The sequence below is a fragment of the Acanthochromis polyacanthus genome, chromosome 7 (assembly GCF_021347895.1).
Source record: "Acanthochromis polyacanthus isolate Apoly-LR-REF ecotype Palm Island chromosome 7, KAUST_Apoly_ChrSc, whole genome shotgun sequence".
Classification (NCBI taxonomy): domain Eukaryota; kingdom Metazoa; phylum Chordata; class Actinopteri; family Pomacentridae; genus Acanthochromis; species Acanthochromis polyacanthus.
The window spans coordinates 38,631,353-38,650,957 of NC_067119.1; the positions used below are offsets into that span (position 1 = coordinate 38,631,353).

At 40.4% G+C, this 19,605-nt stretch overlaps 1 long non-coding RNA gene across 1 annotated transcript in view; it reads left to right on the forward strand.

Annotated features, from left to right (window-relative positions):
• Nucleotides 1–18,143, forward strand: part of LOC127534747 (uncharacterized) — a 41,731-nt gene extending 23,588 nt beyond the window's left edge. The window contains exons 3-4 of the long non-coding RNA XR_007943117.1: nucleotides 17,445–17,496; nucleotides 17,798–18,143. This is a non-coding gene — a long non-coding RNA (uncharacterized LOC127534747). The remainder of the gene's footprint in view (nucleotides 1–17,444; nucleotides 17,497–17,797) is intronic.
• The last annotated feature ends 1,462 nt before the right edge of the window (nucleotides 18,144–19,605 follow it).

Sequence of the window (19,605 nt, forward strand, 5' to 3'; positions counted from 1 at the left end):
ATTTATTGTTACTTTTGTGAGTTTCAAGTGATTTCAGTGAAAATTGTGGGTTTTTCCTTCTTTAACTGAGGGGTACCAACAATTTTGTCCACGTGTGTAGAAAACAATCTGGGAAGCAAGGGGAAATAACAGAATGGAGAACTAACTGAATTGAACTTAGGGCGGACCCGAAGGCCGAGGTAAAAACTAAACACAAATCTAAACTAACCAAGGAAGGGAACTCACTGGAAAATCCGGAAAACAGGGGGAACGGAGCAGAGGGAGCCGGAGATGAGGGGCGCAACAATGGCTGAGGAGCAGATTGTCCAAGTGCAGACGGAGGTGAGAAGCGGAGCCGGCAAGGTAATTTAACGGAGTGAAGTGGAGTCCAGGTAATGGCGAGCATATGGTGAGAAGCATGAAACAGAGTCCAAACAGTAAAGTGTATGTGGCGACATGCGCTTTGTAGAGTCCAGTGTGCAGCGTACAGAGTGCAATAATCCAGCGTTGAGTTGTGAAGTGAGTCAGACTTTTATGCTGCCCTGATCACTGATGGAGAGCAGCCGCGCTCTGTCACAGCCGCTGGTGATTAGGCTGATTGCCGAGTAGGACAGGGAGGAATCATAACAATGATATTGCATTGTTCATCATAAACACAAAAGGTTGTACATAACCTTACACATACCTTCACAGATGTTTGAGTGGTAAAGCTCTTAAATTTACTGTAGTACAAAGCAGACCTATGGAAATAAGGAAGTCAAGAAAATACTAATACTTGCATATTAACTCATTGTACATACAGTTTAGAAATAAGTACTCTGTTCTCTGTATATTTTTGAATAGGTGAGTGTTGATTTCAACTATCTGATACCTAATGAAACTCTGTAATGATAGTGATTTAGATGCTGATATTTCTTTATAGATGATTGACAGGCTGTTTGACATTATGAATGGACGCAATCCTCGTGCCAAAGGATTCAAAGCTCCCTTGGGTTTTACTTTCTTTTTTCTTTTACTTTCTCTTTTCTTTTACTTTTCCTTTCTTTTCCTTTTCCTTTCTTTTTCCGTACTTTTATTGCTTCACTTGTGATATTTTCTCACTCTTTGTCCTTTCTGTCTTTGTGAAGCTATGAGATGTAAATAAAACTGAATTGAATTGAAAAGTTCTGATCCTAACAACTAAATGTTCATTTAATCTGAGGATTTCTATTAGTTAGACATTGATGCCACTGTTGTTTTTAACACATAAATGTGAGCATTCTCCATATGAAATAAAAATAAAATTGTGCAAAAATATAGCTGATTCTCCTGTAAACTGAGGAGCTGCAGAGCTTCTTCTAGAACAGGGGTCGGCAACCCGCGGCTCCGGAGCCGCATGCGGCTCTTTCAGCCCTCTGTTGTGGCTCCCTGTAACTTTGGAAAATAAATTGCTCTGCCTTTCGGGCGCGTTTCAATGCATTTTAATATAGAGCGTTTTATTGTGAAATTACCACTCTTATTTTGACGCGTCACTCCACCGGATGTGCTGCTGGGGTTTTCCTCTGGCTGGGACATGACTATGCATGAGAGCGCAAGGTTGATGCAGAGGAGATGGAGAAGCAACGCCTGTAGTTTCACATCGTTTTGTACTCAAGAATGGCAAGCCTGTATATTAAAGCTCCACTCCAAGAAAGACACGTCTTGTCTTTGATTCAAAAGTACTCGAGATAGGGAAATACACGTTACTCGCAAGAACACGGCAGCAGGTCAGAGAGTCAGAGGAGTGTCGTCTTGGAAAATAGGGCAGCGACTTACTGGAGAAAAGTTATTAGCTTAAGATAAATAGATTTTACAAGTTAAATAGACACTCGCAAAATATTGATTTCCAGCTAACAATATGTAACATATGAGGTCCAGGAGCAAAAATGACATTAACCAGGTAAGATAAATATTAGTGGTAGGACACAATTTTACAAAATGAATCTAATTAGAGGCTTTGTAATTAATTAATCATGACTGATTAACAAGGGCATAGAGGTAAAAAAAAAAAGCGATATATGCAGTGTTGTCTTCATTTTAAATGCCAAAAGGATTTTGCGGCTCCCGGTGTTTTCTTTTCTGTGGGAAACTGGTCGAAATGGCTCTTTGAGTGTTAAAGGTTGCCGACCCCTGTTCTAGAACAACAGCCGATGCAACAAGAGAAGCACAAGAAGAAAGCAAAGATGGCCGCTGTTCATCCGTTCTCCTTCATACAAATGATGAATTATAATAAACACATTAAAACACATTAACACACACTATAAACACATTAGCACACACTATAAGCACATTGAAACACACAAAAACACATTAACACACTAAAGACAGGTTAATGTCATCAAGTAATGAAACAATTTTATAATGAACATTTAAAATACATTGAGAATGTGGTTATGTTTTCCTCTGCTGTCAGATCAACTGTGTGTGTGTGTGTGTGTGTGTGTGTGTGTGTGTGTGTGTGTGTGTGTGTGTGTGTTCATCATCATCAAAAAATGCACATTGAATGTGCATTTTTTTGAATGTCTTTGATCTTTGTGATGTCATCACAACTGACAGAAAGTCCATAAGTGTAACTCAGTAACTCAGTAACAGAGTCAGTTCAACCCACGATTTCTCGTGATTACCTGCGATTTTTAACTCGCCAGACTTTAGCAGAGAAGAACCGGAGTTTGTGTGCACTACACAAAATGCACCGCTACAACAACCTGTGCCTTGGAAATAGAAAGATTTCCGAGGCACCAAGAGATGCCACCACAACCAAGAAACCAAAGAGGAATTCTTCTGATTTGTGGGTCCTGCGCATGCAACAGAGATACCAGCTGTTGGCTCGCTACCGCAGAATCTCAGAGTCAGTGATTGATGAGGGTGTTAAATCTACGGCACATGGGTCACACAGGAGAGCTATTGCATCCATGGATTTGCAGGCACTGCGTAAACATCGCAGATATGAACTGCTTGCCAGCCTCCGAAAAATCACAGGCTCACTGGACGAGGAAGACAATATTTCCAAGGCAAAACCTACCATTGGAACAACTCAGAGCAGCAACCCAGGTAGCTGCACCTCCAGAGACCCAGACATGAGAGGAACCAAGAGAAGAGCCATCGCCTCCATGGATTTGCAGGCACTGCGTAAATATCGCAGACATGAACTGCTTGCCAGCCTCCGAAAAATCACAGGCTCACCGGATGAGGAAGACGATGTTTCCAAGGCAAAACCTGCCACTGGAACAACTCAGAGCAGCAACCCAGGTAGCTGCACCTCCGGAGACCAAGACATGAGAGGAACCAAGAGAAGAGCCATCGACAATGGTTCGACTGAAAGTAAATAACAATACCGCGCCGTTCCGTTTAACAGAAGAATGGCTGACCAACTGTCACATCTCAGCCATGGTAGAAACTCTGATTCGGCACCCAACAGAAATTCCTCTGATAGGAAGGCAAATCACAGACATGAACAGCGCGCCCAGTTTCAAAGAAGGCAGCGCCCTCCTGCAGCTGTGCAATGATGTGGGCCTCAAGGGGTGAGCATTGCAAGACAACAACCCCATGCCAGCCGCAACACTAGGAATCAAGTTGCACGCAGGCAGTGGAACATTGGTCGTGCATGGGCTTGGCAGAGGTATCCCAGCTACCAAAGGTTGACCAATCCAAGGCCCACTTGGTACAACAGACCAGCGTACCAAGCTGATTATCATCACAGACCCTTTTACAGAAACGCTTCTTGTGCAGGTTTTGCACAGAGACAGCACGGTGGCAAATTCTGTCACTGCAAAGGCCAAGTAAAAAGGGACAACCAGCAACGGTTCACACCACAGCAGAACCGCAGGGGCAAGTTCAACAATGTACACCAGAGACGCCCACCGAACCATTTAAGGTCCAGTGGAAATTTGCTCCAGCCAAGAGACAACAGAGTCAGCAGCAACCCAGGTAGTAGTAGTGGCCCCCAGACTGGCCACCAGCTGACCACAAATGTCCAGCTATCAAGTCCTAAAGTTCGTGATGCAATGAGCACACTGACGTCGGCATTCTCCAACATCACCCTTTAATTTGTTTAAATATTTTTAGTGTCAGCACCACCACCCAAAAAAATAATTCAAATAACCCAGAAGATGGACAAAATGTCGAAGGCCATGTTCAAGGACCTTCAAAATATGTTTGGCTCTGCAGAAAAGCTGCTGGAGGCAGCGATGAATGTACAATATCCATCTTTTGATGAAGCTGTGGTGTTGGCTTTGAACATCCTTTCCTTTCCCTACTACTCTTTCTTTCTATTCTTTCTATTCCTCCTTTCCTTTCCTTTCCATTCCTTTCCTTTCCTCTCCTGTCTTGTGCCATGTCTTGTGTCCTGTCCTGCGTCATGTCCTGCGTCTTGTGTGTTCTGTGTTCCCCTCTAAAGAATCGCCACCTTATCGCGGTGGAGGGGTTTGAGTGTCCCTGTGATCCCGGGAGCTATGTTCTCTGGGGCAATAGCCACTGGTAGGGTCTCCCAAGGCAAATTGGTTCTAGGTGAGGGACCAGACAAAGAGCGATTCTGAAAACCCTGATGACATTTAACAGTTTTTTTATTACATTTTAATCAAATACAATATTTTCAGTATTTTTAAATAGCTGTAAGAATTAGCTAATAATTTTTTATCATGGAGCAATATATAGTGTCACCACAAGGCTTCAGCTCCCAACCTGTCGCAATTCTAGAAAAATTAACCTCTCGATTTTAAGATATCAAAGAATAAAAATTGAGAATAAATCTTCAGAAAAATAAAAAATATAAATGGTCTGAATACACCTTCTTTTTAACATGTTTTAAATTTTTTTCTACTTCAAAAATAAAACACTTTATATTTGTATTGTCCAAAAATAGAAATTATAGAAGTCATGTTAATATTCTAACATATTCAAACAACCATACAAATAAAACAGCACAAGTGAAATACCTCAGTTTTTATTATTTATTTGATCTTCCACTTTTCTTTTTATAACCCAGACAAGGCTTCGAAATTATTTTTTTTAACACATCCGCCACGTCGGTCCGCTTTTCATCTACCTAAAATATTCATATAAAACCCGGTCTCACAAGGATTCGTGAAACTGTCACGTACATTAATCTATGGTTTCGTGCGCTGATGAAATGAAGAAATTTTGATTGGGAGCTTATGGAATTGCTGCACGTTCTTATGTTGTTGTTCAGTAGAATGTGTTAGCCGGTATTATATTAGGAAATTGCATTGCCCTGCATATGAAAAAATATTCCAGTCAGTTCCTACATTGTTTTTTTATCTTTTAAAAAACGCTACTGGTCGGACACAGTTGTACCAGCCAGACTTCACTGAGCAACAGTGTGTGCAAAACGTGTGTGTCTCAGGAGTCATTTTTAATACATCTGTGATCAGAATTGAGACGTGTGTCCCAAGCAGCGGCGATCAGCTGTAGAAGCTCCGCTGCTCGCGGTATTGCCCTCCCCTGTATTTGAAATGCATCTTGAAACGCAGGCACGCATGTGGGCCTGCGTGCCTGTACAGGGCTAATGAATGGTTGGACGCTCATCCCATTGGGCCGCATATGGATAAATAAACAAAATTTTTAATTTTTTTTGCCTTTTTATTGTGATAGTCGCAGTGAAGAGTGACAGGAAAAGGGGAGAAAAATAGGGGGAAGACAAGCAGCAAAGGGCCACAGACCGGAATAGAACCCGAGCCGCTGCGTCGGAGACCAGCTCCTGTACATGAGTCGCCTGCTTAACCCGCTGAGCTATACGGGCATCGGGTACCCAGTGAACAAAATTATTTAATAAATACCAGCGCACCGGCCCACCGGCCCACATGTGGACCGGCCCTTCGGTCAAATGACTGAATGACATAATGTTCAATCTGCCCCTGGATTGTTTACACAAATTTTGGCCCGAAGCCACATCTAATTGCCGACCCCTGCATTACATTATAAATATGGGACGATGTAATGCAAAATATAGCGTTGGATTCGCAACGCTTTTACATTAAAAATATAATATACCCATTCAAAAAGCCCTAACTCACTTAAATCTGACCGAGGAGAAATATGGCACACCAGGAATATTTGATTAATTAAACGTTCTATTCAGGTGTGATTAAGATTCAGATATGAAATACAATCCTAGCCAGATTTTGGCTAATCGATTAGAAAGAGTTCTGCCCAAGATCATATCCCCCGACCAGACAGGCTTTATTAAAAGCAGGCGCTTTTTTTTTAACATCCGTCGCTTACTTAATATAATGTATACTCCATCCCAAACAGATTCTGAATGCATCCTCTCTATGGATGCAGAAAAGGCGTTCGACAGAGTCGAGTGGGATTATTTATTTGAGGCTTTATGTAGATTTGGGATTCGAGGTCCCTTTCTTACTTGGGTCAAACTTTTGTATGCTTGCCCATCAGCTATGGTGCTTACTAATAATCATTATTCCAAACCTTTCAGTCTTCACCGTGGTACGCGCCAGGGCTGCCCTCTTAGTCCGCTGTTGTTTGTTTTGGCTATTGAGCCACTGGCTATAGCTATAAGGAATAACAACTCAATCCGTGGCATAATGAGGTATGGCATTGAGAACAAATTGTCTTTGTATGCTGATGATCTTCTGCTGTTTTTATCCAAGGCGGAGGAGACTATTCCTTCTGTCCTGGAGCTTTGTAAGAAATTTGGAAGTGTGTCTGGTTACAAACTAAACCTACACAAGAGTGAATTAGTTCCATTAAACATGTCTGATTTAGTAGTAGCACAAATTAATGCTCCATTTAAAATTTCAAAATACAGTTTTGTCTATCTCGGTATAACTGTGACTACAAACCTTTGTGATCTTTTTAAAGAAAACTTTGTTAAACTACAACTTAAAACGCAACAAGATTTGTCTACCTGGTCACCTCTTTACCTCTCACTAGTTGGAAGAGTGAATGTGGTTAAAATGTCAGTTTTGCCCAAATACCTTTACTTATTTCAGAGCCTCCCCATAAACATTGCCAATACCTACTTTAAAAAATTGGATTCAATCATTTCATCATTTCTTTGGAATGGAAAAAAGCCACGTTTACGCAGAGAGCATTTACAGAAATCTAAACGAGATGGTGGCCTTGCTTTGCCAAATTTCCGTTATTACTACTGGGCTGTAAATTTGTGCTGTTTATCCTATTTGGTATATTACCAATACGATGATATGGGGCCTTCATGGGTGGTACTGGAGAAACGGTCTCTTGGTTCTATTTCTTTGTCATCTCTCATTGGGGCAACCATTCCATTATCAAAAAATGTAGGAATTGAAAATCCCATAGTTAGTAACTCAATTAAAATCGCTACCCAATTTCAAAAACATTTTAAACTTTTGCGGATGAGTCTGCATAGTCCTATAGCGGCCAACGGTTTTTTCTCCCCTTCTTTACAGGACGTTACATTTAAAGGATGGCAGAAGCAAGGTCTACAGTCTTTTAAGGATTTATATATCGAAAACCAATTTGCCTCTTTTGAAAAATTGCAGAATAAATATAACCTTCCAGCATCTCATTTTTGTAGGTACTTACAGGTGCAGCATTTTGTTGCCAAATCCATCCCTGGGTTCCCAAAAAAACCTCCTGATGATGCTATAGATGAGGTAATGTCTTTTAACCCCACAAAGAAAAAGGCTATTTCTTTTATGTTAGGGGTGATTGCCCGTCTGGTCTCCCCTAAAATGGTAGCAATTAAACAGATGTGGGAACAGGATCTTCAAATCAATATTTTGGAATCTTATTGGGAAGATATTTTGAAAAAAATTCACTCATCGTCAATATGTGCAAGACACTGTCTGTTTCAATTTAAAATAATACATAAAGTGCACTTAAGCAAATCCAAATTGTCGAAGATTTACCCGTCAGTAGACCCCATCTGTGATAGTTTTAAATTAGCGGAGGCTACTTTGATTCACATGTTTTGGTTCTGTTCTCAAATACAACAGTTTGGGGAGGTGTATGCGAGGCCTTTTCAGCTGTATTTGGAATTACTGTGGTTCCTCACCCATTTTTACTTCTTTTTGGGGTTAAAGTGGAGGGTTTGATTTTGCCCCTTGGTGGTCAACAGATTGTTGCCTTTTCAACCCTCTTGGCAAGACGCTTGATACTTTTGAAGTGGAGGGATGCTGCCCCACCCACAGTGTCACACTGGATCAAGGATGTTTTATTTCACCTTAAGCTTGAGAAAACTAGATGTGTTCTTAAGGGCTCTGAAAGGAAATTCTATAAGATCTGGAAGCCTTTTTTGCTTTATTTTGATCAAGCATCGACTCAGGTGCAAGAATGACTTTGATTTATAAATTACGCTGGCTAAACTGACTCCCCTTTTTTTTTATCTTATTTTTTTTCTAACTAATTGTGTGTGCACTTTATTTTTATTGTTTATTTATTTCAAAGTCATTTTTTTTGTTTCTAAGTGTTTTCATAACTGAGTGACTGTAAACGCATGTTTTTAGTGGGTGGGTTTTTATTTTTATTTTATGTTATATGTTTTTTTTTTCTCATGTTAAAATCATAATAAAAATATTAAACACTAAGATTCAGATATGAAAATAAAATCAAACCCGTAGTTGCAGTAGTTTTAAATACGTTCTGAGTGGCACCAAATATCCTTCGCTTGAAATACATTGGTTTGAATTTCATTGTGTGCACCACGAAAAACATGAGAAAATCGAGTTGGTGCGCACGAAACCATACATTAATTTACGTGACAGTTTCACGAATCCTTGTGAGCACTGTTGCCAACTCCTCAGTAAGGAAAGTCACTGTTGGCTGTCCTAAAAGTCGCTAGAAGTCGCTAAATGACGTCATCGCCTAATTTGCAATTTTCCCAGTTTGCATGTAACTGTAATCAGCGTTGTAGGAGAGAGGAATAACGTTGTGGAAGAGAGCAAAAAGTGAATATAAAACACCCAAAATATGTTTTTGTACTAGAGGCTAAATGCTGTGGTTTATTTTAGCATGACAGTGAAGAAAGATTTTCGTTTACAGGGCTCCGTAAGCCTGGATGCGATCTGTAGTGACTGCGCATGCGCGATTCATCTGTCGTCTGGCCGCGGAGTGATGTGGGTCTCCCCATAGATATATGGGCCCCCGAGCCGAGTTTTAGTTTAGTTTAGTTTAGTTTATTTAAAAGGACAATGTGCAGTAACATTAAAAAGATGCCTGCACCAGATTTAGCACGAAGCTAATTTCCATCTGCAGTCCATTGCACAATAAAAATACATAACACTAACAGGTAATAAAATATTGCAGTCATAAAGATGGCATACAACATAGAATACAATACAAATATTACATTAAAACACATAAAATTCATAATAAAATACACATGAAATTCATAGAGAACAAAAAAAATGCACAAAAAATGCAGAATAGTCAAAATGTAAGATAATAATGTGCAACAGCTTTACTATTACTGTCTGCTCCATATATTAGTGAGTGCAAAACTGATGCTCTAAAAGCCAATATTTGACCTCACGTGAGAAGTTTAGAAAATCCTGTCAGAGTCTCCAAAATGGCAGAAAAAGTCGCTAGATTTGTCGCTAGTCGCTTTTGACAACAAAAAAGTCGTTAGGAGCTTTAAAAAGTCGCTAGATTTAGCGAGAAAGTCACTAAGTTGGCAACACTGCTTGTGAGACCGGGTTGTCATATATCCACTATTAGCTCTTTGTTTCAGCGAGCTATTTGATAATAGGTTTAGGAAAAACTGTACTTGATCCGATTTAGAAATTTGATTTCTTTGTAACACAACACATGTATTTCGTGAGCCTCAGAAACATTTTTTTTCCGCATTAAAATGACTCAGAGCTCTTTGTTTTAACAACACACATCTGGAAAAATAGGACACCAACAAAGAGACAGAAAAAGAAAATCAAACAAGATGAAACAAAGACAAGCACTAACATAACAAAAGTGATGACAAAAAAAACATCTGGTGCAAAACCATAAAAAACACTAACAAAACAACATAGAAACCCATACAAATACAACAAAAAAATTAAATGAATGAAGAGCTCAAAGCGAGGCTTGAATTCTACTCAGGTAAAATGAAATTCACACTTTGAAATTCATGTACATGTTGTTCTTACACTCTTTATTAAACTCCTTAGCAGTGTTGAGTAAGCTACTTGGAAACTAGAATGAGCTAAGCTACCAGCTACTCCGTGTTAAATCAAGCTTTACTACACTGAAGCTATGACCCACAGAAATGTAGCAAGCTAAGCTACAGCAATATGGCCAAAGTAGCTTAATACATTCAAGTTACTTTTTTTTCTTACCAAAAAATTTCAGGGACCAATGAAGTCAGTCAAACGAAAACAAGAAAATGCTGACTTGTTTGTTATTAAACCATCATTTTTGTTCTCGGTGCTCCAAACTTAGTAAGTTGATACACAGAGGAATATATGGAGCTATATTTAAAATGAATCAACTTTTTTACTTTAGAAATCATTGTTTTGATTAAGGGCTGCACCAAACGACGCGTCGACGAGTCGTCTGAGCACGATACGTCATCAAAAGCAGAAGTGAGCGTGCAATGCACCAGAAATCACCTTCCGACCGGAGCGCGGAACACGGATGAACGTCGGCGCGGCATCGTGCATGTATTATGTATGCACGCTGCAGCGCGGACGTCTGCGTTCTATCGTAAACATGGATGTCAGCGTTTACTATACAGCTGTATCTAAACGCGGACACCCGCGCTGCAGCGTGCATACATAATACATGCACCATGCCGCGCCGACGTTCATCCGTGTTCCGCGCTCCGGTCAGAAGGGAATTTCTGGTGCATTGCGCGCTCACTTCCGCTTTTGATGACGTATCGTGCTCAGACGACTCGTCGACGCGTCGTTTGGTGCAGCCCTATTTTGATTTTCTTTTTAGGTAGTATTGCAGACATAATGTATCTGATAATTAAGCTGCAGTAGCTTATATTAACACACCACTTACATTGGAGGGTATAATAGGTTACATTTGATATCATTTCCATATAAAGTAAGCAATATTATAGTAAGACAATATGGGGTCACGTGATGCTTTCTAGCTGAGCAGACGTCTTCTGCTGAGCTCCCGCTCCCGAGGCACTTAATTACATTTACAAAGTTTTATTTTGTGGTTAACCTTATATCCTCCTTGCAAGAAAGCTGAAAAAATGTCCGCCGGTACTTCGGGTTCATCTCACTCGAAGACATTGCCAAGAACACGGACTGTAGCTAAAAATGTGCAGTCGACTAGCCAGCTAGCTGATGCGGTGGCTAAAGGTGGAGCGGACTCCGAGGAGACTGATATAGCGCAAGTGGTCACCGACAAGATAAGCCGGCTGATGGATGAAAAGTTTGCAGGCTTGCAGACAACTCTGGAAAACCTCGCGGGGCTGATCCAAGAGCATTCCACCCGTATTGAAGAGACTGAAAACCGTATTTCGGCTGCTGAAGATGAGGTGTCTACTTTGAAAACTAATATGATATCGCTTCAGCGGTCCGTGAAGGTGATGGAGGACCGTATTGATGACCTCGAAAACTGCAGCAGGAGAGACAACATACGGATCGTCGAATTAGGAGAGGGCATAGAGGGCAGACAGTCGTTGCAGTTCTTTGAATCATGGTTACCGAAGGTTCTCGGCTTCCAGACCAAAGGTGGCAAGGTGAAGATCGACAGAGCTCACCGGGCTGCTGGCGTCCAGACCGACAATCGTCCTCGGCCCGTGGTGATAAAGCTACACAACTTCGGTGATAAATTGAAGATTCTCCAAGCAGCGAGGGAAAAGGGGCAGCTGCAACATGACGGGCGCACTTTTTCCATCAAGCTGGATTATTCACCTAAAGTTAAAGCTGCACGTCGGGAGTTTAATAAAGTCTGCGACCACCTCATTCAAAAGGGGATTCGGTTCACTATGCGTTTCCCGGCTAATCTCTGCGTCAAACACAACGGCCAGGATTACTCATTCAAGACACACCAGGACGCGGAGAAATTTATCTTTGGACTTGGCCAATGACTGTCTCCTCTTTTCTTTTCTCCAAAACAAGGTTTAAACTGCCGCAGTAATCCCACCATGAGAGATGGTATGTAGCCTGTTTTCTATTCCAGGAGTTTACACACCTTACAGGCTTTAAACTTTGGGCTTAATGAGGCAGTGAAATATAGCTGTGACTGTTGTATAAGTTTACTAGTTTACATCAAACTGCAGCTTCTGTTTATCTGTTATTGTGGAAGTGGCTCTTTCCTTTATATATACCTGTTATATGTGCTTGCTTAACTGTTGACCATAATACATTTACAATATGCCTTAGTAGGCGGGAGTATTGAAGCAGATTTTTTTGTTTAATTTCTTGCTTTCATATGCTTCTTGAAAGTTTTTTATTTTTCCTCTTCTTTCAGGAGATTAAATCTCCTCAGCTTCATGATCCCTTTATTGTTATTGCACCTTTTAGGATGCACAAGGTGGGGGGGTAAGGGTGTGTGGTTCCTGTTTTTTGTACAGCATCCCCAGTTGGGGATAGCTGACACGTTCAAATCATTGTTACATGTATTTACTTTAATAGTTTATGTCTTTTACACCCCATTTTTAAGTTTTTCCGTAACTTGTCATCTGCCAGCACATATTTTGTTTGCCTGGATACTTGCCTCAGAAGTCTTGTGGTTCTTATTCTGGTCCTATATGACAACTCTTTTTACTTATTGACACACCATGAGTAACCTAAAAATTGTGAGCCTTAATATCAAAGGGATTAACCATGTGGTCAAGAGACAAAAACTACTTTCCTACCTAAAGAAGGAGAATTGCCAGATTGGCTTTCTTCAGGAGACCCATCTTTCAGATCTTGAGCACATTAAACTACGCAGAAGCTGGGTGAGTCAGGTCTTTTACTCCTCTTACAACAGTAGCAGCCATGGTGTGGCAATTCTACTACACCGCAGTCTCGCATTTAAAGTGGCCAAGGAAATTAAGGACAAAGAAGGGCGTTATGTTTTAGTATCAGGCTATATTTTTGGGGAACACATTGTAATTGGTTGTATCTATGCACCCACGGTATATGAACCATCATTCCTGTCTAGTTTACTCGCAGATATTTCTTCATTATCCTGCTCTCTTGTAGTGCTTGGAGGAGATTTTAATTGTGTTCCTGATCCCAATGCTGATCAGTCCCCTCCTAAAGATAGGCGATCTCAGAAAAGTACCAACTTGTTAGATTTTTGCAAAGACATGGAACTATTTGATGCATGGAGGATCTTGAACCCTAAAGGACAAGATTTTACTTTTTTTCTCGACCTCATCAGTCATTTTCTAGAATCGATTACTTTTTAGTTTCAAGGCAAATTTTGGAAAGAATTACTGAATGCTCAATTGGAATTCAAGTCCTCTCAGATCACTGCCCCATTAGTATCACCTTTTGTCCTCCATACAACAATCCCTCTTCTAGACATTGGCGACTAAATCCCCATCTCATGAGTAACCCCCAGTTTAGAGATTTTATTACTAAAGAACTAGATTTCTTTCTGGCAGTAAATAAAACACCAGATGTTAACCCTTCAATTTTATGGGAAACAGCTAAGTGCTATTTAAGGGGATCCATTATATCATACACCTCTGCAGAAAAAAAGATTACTAAAAACTCAACTAGAACTTGAGGAGAAGGTAAAACACTTGGAAGAAGAATTTAAATCCAACCCCACTAAATCACTTGGGAAAGTTTTAGATGCAGCTCGAGCAGCATTGGATCAGGTGCTCACAAAAAAGGCCGAAACTTCCATTTTTTTTTGCCAGACACAGACTATATGAGTCCGGCAATAAATCAGGTCGCCTCCTTGCTCGATTAGCTAGAGGTAGAGAGGAAACTACCAGTATAGCATCACTCAAGGATGTTAACGGGGAAAACGTATACACCTCACTGGACATCAACAAAACAATGAGGCTTTTCTACCAGAATTTATACTCTTCCGAATATCATTGTTCTGTAACGGCACGGGAGGCCTTTTTAGATAAGCTTGAGCTGCCTAGTCTTAATAATGAACAGAAGAGACAGATAAACAGACCTATAACAGAAGATGAAGTTTTGGAGGCCATCAAGACACTAAAAGGGGGAAAAGCCCCTGGCCCTGATGGATTCGGTCCAGAATTTTACAAAACATTCAGCAAGATTCTAGTCAAGCCTCTGACAGATATGTATCTATATTCTTTTGAAAATCAAACATTGCCACAATCTCTTAATTTGGCCAATATATCCCTGATTTTAAAAAAAATGTAAACCTCCAGAGGAGTGTGGCTCGTACCGTCCTATTAGCCTGATTGGGGTTGATAGCAAAATACTCTCAAAAGTTATGGCAAGGAGACTAGAGGGTCTTTTATCAACTCTTGTAAATTCTGATCAAACTGGATTCATACAGAACCGTTTGTCATCTTTTAATGTCCGTAGGCTTTTGAATGTGATTCAGTACACAAATCAACATGGTGACAAAGCTCTCACTGTGTCCCTTGATGCTGAAAAAGCTTTTGATAGGGTCGAGTGGTGCTATTTGTTTGAGATTAAAGAGATTTGGTCTGGGGGGTAACTTTCTTAGGTGGATACAAACCATTTATAACTCACCAACAGCTAGTGTTATCACAAACGGCCTCCGCTCTGAACCCTTTCCACTGGCTAGGGGCACCAGACAAGGCTGCCCACTAAGCCCACTACTATTTGCATTAGCTTTGGAACCCCTTGCGGTAGCTATTAGACTTAATGCAAACATAAAGGGTGTCTCAGTGAGGGGCACTATACATAAAATAGCTCTTTATGCTGATGATATCTTGCTCTTCTTGTCTTCTCCTGAAGGGTCAATCCCTGCTACTATGTCATTGCTGGAAGAATTTAGTAGTATATCTGGCTACAAGGTTAATTTTAATAAGTCTGTGGCAATGCCTATTGGTGGGTTAGATCTTAGTGATTTGACAGAGGACTTCCCTTTTAGGTGTTCTAACTCAGGTTTTACTTATCTAGGAATTAAAGTATCCCCTAATCTGTCTGATCTCTGGAAACTAAATATTTCCCCAATTATATGTGCTGTTAAAAGAGACTTACAACGTTGGTCGAATCTCCCTTTGTCCTTTATGGGCAGGATCAGTTTGATCAAAATGAATGTACTCCCAAGGATTCTCTATCCTCTACAGACTATTGCGTAAATGTTTTGTGGACTATTTCCTGAACTAGGAGAGATATCGAGGCAGTTGGAACGCCATACCCATATTTTTAGGGTCTAGGAATCTAATGGCGACATAAAAATGTTTGGAATGTTTGGCTACCATCTTGAAATCTAAGATGGCTGTCATCCATATGTGATCTTGTTAATTATATCCGTAACTAATTGGTCAATTATTGCCCATCTTTTAAGGGGTTTACAACCCAATTGTGCCATTGAAACTTTAATGTACAATACTAATATGTGGCTGCCGTCTTCAAATTCAAGATGGCCGCTATCCACATGCGATTTGCTGAAATGAAAATAAACAGATAATTTATGTTCTCACACAACAAAGACATCAAACGCATAACTAACTATTTGCATTTTGTCATTTTAGCCATCCACCAGCGATTCTTCAAACTAGGAAATTAACACAGAACATCTTTTCTCATCTTTTCAGGCAATTTGTTTGCTTAGGTCATCGTAGCCTACTAACAAATAACTACCAGTGCATTTTGTCATTTCAGGACAATATCGATGTTGATAAAAGCTACTAAAGCCCCTTCATCTGCAGCTTGAGATGGCAAAACGCATGAAATTGGTGGATCCATCTGAACCACATCCTGAAAAAACAATTGTCATAAAATGGGAACTCTGCATCCTTTAAAATGTGGGCATATGGTTAGCCTTCGGAACAGGGAAGAACTTTCGATTCATCTCTGCACATGACATAGCCACTGCTCTTGGGCCTGAGAAATGTGAAGTCCTCCCCATGTTTCATGCATTGACAGGATGTGATACTGTGTCAGCATTTGCCGGGCGTGGTAAGCAAACTGCATGGGCTGTGTGGGAGTCGTTCCCAGAGCTCACGACTGCACTATCTGAGGTTAACCGTGAACAGACAAATATACCAGAGTCCTGTATGAGTATCATTGCACGATTCGTCATTCTCATGTATGATCGCAAAAGTAACTGCAACGAAATTAATACAGCACGAAGGAAACTGTTTGCAAAAAAAGGAAGACCTCTAGAATCGATTCCGCCAACACATGACGCTCTGGTGCAGCATGTTAGACATGCAGTGTACCAAGGATCCTTATGCTGGGGTCAGGTATTTCAAGCGCAGCCTCAGCTTCCGTGTCCAAGTGAGTGGGGTTGGGAAAAGACACCTGAAGGTCAGTTCAAACTGATTTGGACAACACTTCCTGAAGCTGCAAAGATCTGCAATGAACTTGTCCGGTGTGGATGCACAAAACGATGCACTGGTCGGTGCAAGTGTAAAAGGTCTGCACTTCCATGTATATCGCTGTGTTCTTGTGATGGGGAATGCGACAGGGACTAAATGGTTGTATTTATATAGCACTTTTATCCAAAGCGCTTTACATGATATGTCACATTCACCCATTCATGGCGGGAGCTGCCATGCAAGGTGCTAACCACAACCCATCAGGGGTTTGGTGTCTTGCTCAGGGACACCTTGATGTGAGCATGACTACGTCATCATGCTCACATTGTGTGTGCTCACATCGTGTGAGCACGACGGGCCAAGGATCGAACCGGCAACCTTCCAGTTACAAGACGGCCACTCTACCCACTGAGCCATGCCACCCCTTTACTAGAGAAGCCGACAGACGATAAGCTGTCAGTCATTCCTCCTCTCCTTGTTGAGTTAATGTTTACAAACTTGGATGGCGTCTACATTGACTTTATAATACAACTGCGAGGATGTCGTGTGACCATTGATTTTGAGCCCTACGAAATGTGGGGTAGTGAGGTTTTTCTATTAGATTGAATAGGATAGCAGCAATCATTTCAAACATTTTATGAAATCATTTGATTTTTACTCCTTTAAAATGTGGGCATAGACATTTCAACTAATCTTGATTACCGGACTAGTTACAGAGCTATTCAGCAAAACTGGCTGAGGATAGCGGCCATCTTGGATTTCAAGATGGCGACCACAAATTTTAACAATTTGTATCCCATCATTAGATTCCTAGACCCTTTAAATATGGGTAGAGGCATTCCAAATGCCTCAAAATATCTACTGTTTGAGGAGATATTCAACAAAATAGGTATGGAACGGTGTCCATCTTTAAATCCAAGATGGCCGCCTCAGGGGGTGCAATTTCCGGTGGCCCCTGGGCTAAAAATGTGTGTTTTGTGTTACTCTAACAACGTGCCAAGTTTCATGCTTTCAAGGGAAAATGCACAATCCACCTGTTATTTGGAGCTAAGCTGCCCCACTATAATATCTATCGTATCTATCTATCCGCCAGTATCCCGAGAGCCCTCACTGAAGACACGAAGACCCTCATCAAAGAGTACTAAGTAAGTGTATGGCAACCTGCATTCTTTACATCAAAATGTTTTGAATTTATTATATACAGATTACAATTTGATGTTTACATCAACTAATTCAACAAATAATCAGACTCAAAATTGATTACCATGTACATTACAGAATTTTGGACAACAAAATGGTACTAAAAGATTGAAAATTGATGTACAACTGATGCACATAAAATAATAACAATAATAATAATAATAATAATAATAAATAATAATAAAAATAATAATATTAATAATTAATAAAAATAATAAAAAACAAAATTTCTGTTCTTTTTTCTAGGCCAGGAATGAGAGGCTTACAGATGCACAACACATTTTAAATCATTTTCATCCCTCATGGTTGCTGGTGCTGGGGACAGCTGCTGGTGGCGACTGCTGGCTGTGGCCACTGAGGGACACTGGATTCTGCAACATTATAATACGCTACCCGGTGTGCAAAGTGTTGAATCTGTTCTCTCCCTGTCTTACTTCATCTACTTTATAGTGTCCAGGACACACATGAAGAGGATGTCTCCCCACACACAAGTCATTTGATTATTTTTTTTATTATTTCAAAAATAATTGTAAAAAATAACATGTTGTTGTTTCTCCCATTGTCAATAAAACATACTATTTCATTCATCAAAGCATAATGAGTTGTTATTCTTGAATATATATTTTGTGTATGTCTTAAAATGGTTATAGTGAGTCAACTCCTGCCTCATCAGAAGTGGCTGGACACTATCTGCTGAATGGACTGTTGTTACTCTGCTTTTCAATAACTCCCAGACTAGGGGTAAGTGATTCAGAGAAATATAGACATTGTCTGGAAATACAATAATCCAGCTGGGCAAAAATTAACATCTTCAATCAGCTTAGATTTCTGTGTAAAAGTCGATTTTCCATGCTAACACGAATGTGAAACATTCCCTCCAAAACCCCAAAAGTGTCTTTAATATGTCACCTTACGGCTCAAAATGTAAAACTGACATTTACATACATACTCCAATGAATTAATAATCAAACAAGTACTTGGAGGTGTGATTTTATTCCTTTTTTACCGTGAAATATAATTGGCGCTCTCAGTCCCATAGAAGGAAATGACAGCGCTGCCTGTTTGGAACTATTCAGGCTTACATGAACCACGTGACCGCCCCGCTGCGAGAGCATGAGTGTCGCAACTCTTACTATCTCTAGGGCTCTGGATCCAGTGAGTCGCAGGAAGGGATTGTTGAATGACGACATCAACAGTTCGGAGGAACTTCTATTGGTCGACACAGACATGTCGGCGTTTGGAGAGGATGTCACTGTCTGATCCTTAGAAGTGTGAGATGAGACTGCAGCAGAGCAGAAAGCTCTGCTTCAAGCAGTTCAACATTAATCATTTTTAATGTAGCTTTTTGCATTCGCTACCGCGCTACATGACCAAAAGATCAACTAAGCTGTTGAAACGTTATTTGATTTTGTAAACAACGACGCTATCACGTCGTTACAGAAAAATGTAGTTAAACTACTAACGACGCTATTTGTAGTGACGTTACTGCCCAACACTGGAATTTATCCACTAATTATGACAAAAATGATGAAGCCGCAACATTTTATATCCAACATTTCCAGAAGTAATGGACAAACATGGATTGAATCTGCAGCTTGACCAGCTGAGAAACATAGAACAGAGAGACGACAATTCCACTTTCTTATTATAAAAGTCATAAGGAAACAGCACAATAATGATAGTCTTCATGGAAACACTGCAAACTGAGATGAAGAAGTCAACTGATCTACAGATGTTACACTATTTATTCATATACTTCACCTCTGCAAAGTTCTGACAGGAACTGGAAAGACTGTTTTATTCTGTCAACTGTTTGGTTCTTTTTACCATCCTATTGATTTTCCTTTATTCCACTTAATAGACTGCAATATTAGGTTCAGACTAAACCAGTTTGAACTGCAGCTTCTGAGGTAAGCAAGATGAGCATTTTAACCACCAGAGGGTGCTGTTGGACTAGATGAAATGTGGAACTGCAACTTGCCACATGGCAGTTTGAGCAGTCCAGTTTTAGATCTTAGCTGGACAGAATTACAGCTGTGAAGAGGCCCACATGT